The following is a 5,882-nucleotide window of genomic DNA, read 5'->3' on the forward strand; positions in this document are numbered from 1 at the left end:
CAGGAGTGGCCAGGCACGGGGATGTGAGGTGGTCCAGCCCAGCCAATCGGGCATGTGGCACGCAGTTGTCACGCTCTGCTCCAAAATAGGAGACCAGAGATGGCCCATTTTCCTTTGGACTGGAACAGATTGGAGGAATGAAGCTGGGTCCCCACGTTCCAGTTAAAACAGAAAGGAGGTTTGGATTTGTACGCCTCTCTGCTTTCTTTGGCTGGCCACGCTTACTGTTTCCACATCTGTCCTGGGGTCAGGGAAGCCAAATATGTGGATGTAAATGTACACAGTGGTTCTATACATCGGCACTTCGGGGACTCGGGATCCACGTGGTGGCTCTATAAAGGCAGCGACAGTCCACCTGAGCAGACTAGAGGCTGGAAATAGCTCAGAGAACAGAGGCCAGTTTGGAATGGTTCCCAACCCTCCCTCACCCCACCCCCACCCCCCGCTGTGGTGCCCTGGGTCACTGAACTTCAGTCAAGTGGTCTCTCTCCACCCCAACACTTCTGAATGCTATCCTCCCTTTCTTCTGTTCCCCCTGGAGTCCTCATTTCTGGGAAAACCATTCTCCATTCCTGCTTCACCACTGGCCTCCACCCCCTGCCCTTCGGCGACCTGGCTCTTCCCTGAGGCCACCTCCCTTACGGCCCTGGCCCCACACACCAACGCCGCCCAGAGGCAGTACTGGAATCTTCCTAACGTCTCCTGCCACCTCACACCACTCCACCTCTTCTCAAGGATGTCATCAACCAACTTTTTAGGCATGGTCCTCATAAATTCTGATGCTTCCCCAGACTCTGACCTTGGCTTTCTTTATACCACGTATTCTCTTCATATCCATTCCCATGATTTCAATTTTCCTGAAGAGTTAGTGACTCCTAAATCTGTACCACCAACACAGATGTCTCTCCAGCATTCCAGACCCATACTTCCAACCACTCCTGGACATGACTACCTGAATACGGTGCAGTCGCCTCCGTGGCACATCCTCTTTCTCTCCCATCTCCGAAGCATGCTTACCTTGAACACCAGTGGCTCAACCACTTAATTCGGACCCCATCTTCTCCTAACTGCCACATCTAATTAGTGACCAAGTTCTGTTGATTTTGCCTCTGGAATAAAAAATAACCTCTTCCATTGCAGCCCCGTTTCCCTTCTAACTTCATCCATTCCCTGATACATGGTGCAACCATCCCCTAATTTGCTCTCTGGCTCCCTGACGTTGGCCTTCCAAACAGGGGCTTCAGAGTGATGTCTCTAAAACACAACACTGATCATGTCACACCCCTACAATGGACAATGGAGTTCAATACGTTTCTGAAAGACAGAAAACAATACATAAGGAGCTGGCAAGGGATGAAACAGGATGAAGGATGCTACAGCCTGCAGGACTCATGGAGGGGCTGCAGCTGAAGAGGGAGCCCCCTGCCCTGAATAGCCCCAGAGAGGCTCCTGACTCAGAAATGTCAGGTGTTAGAGAATGGGAGTAAGAGGAAGGGTTGAAAACCAGGAGATTAATGGAAAGTCTATACAGAAGAGCTGTCCCCCAACTTACATCCTGCCTCCATTTTGTGCAGAATTCCTAGCAGACCGGTATTCTCTAATCACCCCATCTCTACTCCAGACAAACAAAACAAAGGGGTTTTCCCTTTTCAGAGTAGACAATCTGGGGAAAACTAGGGTGGCCAGAGTAGGGCATTTGGAGTCTCCTTGGTAAGATTCAGCCACCTGCTCATTGTCCCTCCTTAAAGCAAAGCCTACCAGTTGAAAAGCTCCTCCCTACATGCAGACTTTTTCTATTGCCTCATCCTCGAATATAACTAAAACCTCACTAGACTTTTAAGAGAAGCCTACCTACACTGTAAAAGAGAAAGACCAATATAAACATTAAGAAATGGGTAATTCAGGAGTGCCTGGGTGGCTCAGTCAGTTAGGCATCTGCCTTTGGCTCGGGTCATGATCTCAGGGTCCTGGGATCAAGCCCCATATCAGGCTCCCTGCTCAGCTGGGAGCCTGCTTCTCCCTCTCTTGCTCTCCCTGCTTGTGTTCTCTCTCTCTCTCTCTCACTGTCAAATAAATAAATAATCTTAAAAAAAAAAAAGAAATGGTAATTCAGAGACAAGAAGGTCTCTAACTAGGATCCTCAGTGAGATTTGTGACAATATCACATAAAATAATAACAAGATACTATGAATAAAGGGAACAATCCAAGAAGAAATTTAAAAATCATCAGAATGATTGGAAAACAAAGGTAAGAAAATCTAGCAAAGAGAATAAAAGTAAAGGAAAATGTTAAATAAAAGAAAAAAAGACAAAAGACATAGAAGACCAATCCATCTGACTGTAGAAATCCCAGGGGAAAAAAGGGACAGTATAGAAAACAGAGAAGGGGTGAAATTATTTTTTAAAAAGTACCCCAATATCCCAGAGTTGAAGAATTATTTTTTAAATCTTTTTTAAAATTTCATTTATTTATTTGAGAGAGAGAGCACGAGTGGGAGGGAGAGGCAGAGGGAGAAGCAGACTCCCCACTGACTAGGGAGCCTGATACAGAGCTCAATCCCAGGACCCTGAGATCATGACCTGAGCTGAAGGCAGCTGCCTAACTGACTGAGCCAACCAGGTGCCCCTGAAAAACTATTTTTAAAATAGTATTCCAATATCCCAGAGTTGAAGAATCTTTAGATTGAAGGGTCAACTAAATGCACTGCAAGAGAGGAAAGAGAGGAAAAGAGACAAAGAGACACATGCCACAAAATTTCAGGACCCCCAAGGATAAAAAGAATAATCCTAAAAGCTTTTAGAAAGGAAAAATAAAATTGTCTACAGGGAAACAGGAACCAGACTGGTATCAGAAATTACATCACAGATATGGGATTCTAGAAAACATTGGAACAAAGCCTTCAAATTTCTGAGAAAAATTTAGTTTCAACACAGAATTATATACCCTGCCAAACTATCACAGAATGATTAAAATTAAGATATTTTGAGACCTTTGAGGAAAAAAAACTTTACTACCTTTTTTATTAATACACTTGAGGATGTGTTTCAGAGAAAAAAAAAAGAGAGAGAGAGAGAGTGCAAAACAAGAAAGAAGAAAACACAGGATCCTGGAAACAATAGATTCAACCCCGAAGGTTAAGGATCCAGGATAAAAACTATTCAGCACAGTGAGAATCCGTCTAGATTGGAGCAAGACCGCAGTGACCCCTCAGAGAATGAAAATCAAGGAGAAAGGTGGTTTCTATAGCTGACTATTCTTGGTTAGTTAAAAGAACTGAAGCACGTAACTCAGGAAGACAATGCAAGAAGAAAAGAAAGTCAGTTGAAAATTCCAGGAAAAAATTAAAACTGAGCAAAAAAAAAAAAAAAGAAAGAAAAGTAATCAGTGCTCTAGTTGAATATGCAATGAAAGTATGTACATATTCATAATATAAACAATTTGTATTATTGACTTTTAACTTTTGCATCAACATATAGGCAAAGCATAAAAATTAATAATGGCTATAGTTCTGAATGTATTAGCCTTAAAAATGCAAAGGGAAAAAATACAGAGGGAAAATTGCAGATGACAAGAGATTTAAGTAAAAGAGACGTAAGCAAAGGAGAGATGTAAATGAAAAGAAGAGAAGCCAATGGGGGCCTGGGTGTTTCAGTCAGTTGAATGTCTGGCTCTTACTTTAGGCTGAGGTCATGATCTCGGGGTCTTGAGATCAAGCCCCATCTCAGGCTCCGTGCTCAGTGGGAAGTCTGCTTAAGATTCTCTCTCTCTCCCTCTCCTTCTGCTCCTTCCTCTGCCCCTCCCCATGCTCACGTACTCCCTCTCAATAAATAAATATTTTTAAAGAAAAGAACGAGGAAAAAAAAGAAGAGATGCTGTCTATAGTTGATAGAACAAGAAACAAAAAGATGACCAAAGTCTTTAAAGTTATAAAGGTAGTTAGTGAAGCAAATAAAAATAGTACTATAACTATATCACTGAGTTTAATCTTCACCTATTATTGCAAGAAGCCCTTAAATAATGTCTAAATTTAATAAATCAAGAAGTGGTAAGTAGACATTAAATAGAAGCTCTGATGAAATATGACAGATTGAATACACATGTTAGCCTCTACTAGCTCCTGAAACCCCACTACAGATACAGTAAAAAAAAAAAAAAGTTTGAAGGCATAAACCCTCAAAGAAAAATAAATCGAAGTGTAAAATAAATTGATTGAAGTGATGGATGTATAACTCTGTGAATATACTACATCCATTGACTTGTACACTTTAAATGGGGGAGTTGTATGGAATATTAATTGTATCTCAATACATTTGATTTTAATACAAGAGAATGGACAATGAGCAAATAGTGACAAAATTTCAGAAATTGGACAACAGATGGATGAGGGATAAATAACCCACAGACCCTCTGAAAAACAAACAAACAAACAAAAACTGTATTCCAAGACCACAATGTAGAGAGCCTTGAAATGATTTACACTGTGGATACCTCAAAACATCTGGGAATCAGCCATACCAGGTACTGGAAGTGGGAGTGCAGTAGGGCGAAAAAATAGGCTGACACACTGAGACTCAGTCAAACCCTTGGAAGTCCTCCTCCACGTCACACAACTGAGCAGCTGCCAATGGAGTGTTTGTTCTCCTACTAATGTAAACACAGAATACTGAGCAAACCAAAATATTAATGACGCTGTATTAGAAAGATGGGGGATGGGAAGTGCGCATTTGGTATAGTGGGGGCCAGGGTAAGTAATATGAAAGAAGGTTAAAACCTCATCTTTTTTTAACAGGAAGTCGGTAAATGACTAAAACCGAACATTCAAGAAATAGCATTGCAAGCAAATTAGTTTAGAAATGTGGAGGAAAAGATCACACTAATTGAAAGCGGTTGCTTCTGTGAAGCAGGAAAGTCGGGGGCGGTCAGGAGACTGCTTTTGTTGGAAGCATTTATTGTCCTTCCTTTTCTTAACAGCTTTATTGAGATATAATTAACATGCCGTAAAGCTCTTCCATTGAAAGCACACAATTCAATGGGTTTCAGGGTATTCACAGAGTTGTGCAACCATCACCACCTTCTAATTTTAGATCATTTTCATCATCTCAAAAAGAAACTTGTGCTGCTGTTTTAAGAACAAGCCTTGTAGGACTATTTCACTCGTTAAACCATGATAAAATAAAATAATACAAAAACTAAATTTAAAAAAGAAACAAAGCCACAATTATGAGTGGTTTCCTTTGGGAAGCAGGGCTTGGGGTGGGTGGCCTGAGAGACAGGAGCTTTTCATTGTTGGTTTTCTGGAACATTGTCTGCTTTTTTATTTTAACAGTGTACACATACTGTCTTTATTTTATCATTTTCTTCAAAACTTGCAGCAATTCCTTAAGCACAATGCCAAGTGAGATCCTGTGTGAGGCAGCGTGTGTTCATGCCCTTCAGAAGCCCCGTGAGGTGAGGACTGTCCCTCCAGCATCACAGCTTCAGCAGGAAGCAGCACCAAGTGGTGATTTGGGGACCATGGCTGGGCAGCATAACACCTGCGCGCTGGGGGGTCACAGACTGGAAGACGGGGCTGTCACCACAACAGAGGCGCTCAGAGATCTCTGGGGCCGGGGCCTGGGGGAGTCTGTCTTTGGTGAGGAGGCAGAGGACAGCGCCTCAGAGCACTCAAATGTGCGGCCTCCACCATCAGACTACCCAGGCCAGGGCTCGTGATGCCGGAAGCGAGCATCTACCTCCTGGGAGGAAAGAGGCACGTGGCATCTGACATCTCAGCCACGGTCTTCTGTCCCCAAAGGGCAGTTTTCACTCCTCTTGAGATTAGGTCCTTTTTAAGTTTTGCATTTTCCTAGACTTAAAAAAAAAAAAAAAAAAAGACCAAGGA

Source organism: Ursus arctos, unplaced genomic scaffold (genome assembly GCF_023065955.2).
Source record: "Ursus arctos isolate Adak ecotype North America unplaced genomic scaffold, UrsArc2.0 scaffold_8, whole genome shotgun sequence".
NCBI lineage: Eukaryota > Metazoa > Chordata > Mammalia > Carnivora > Ursidae > Ursus > Ursus arctos.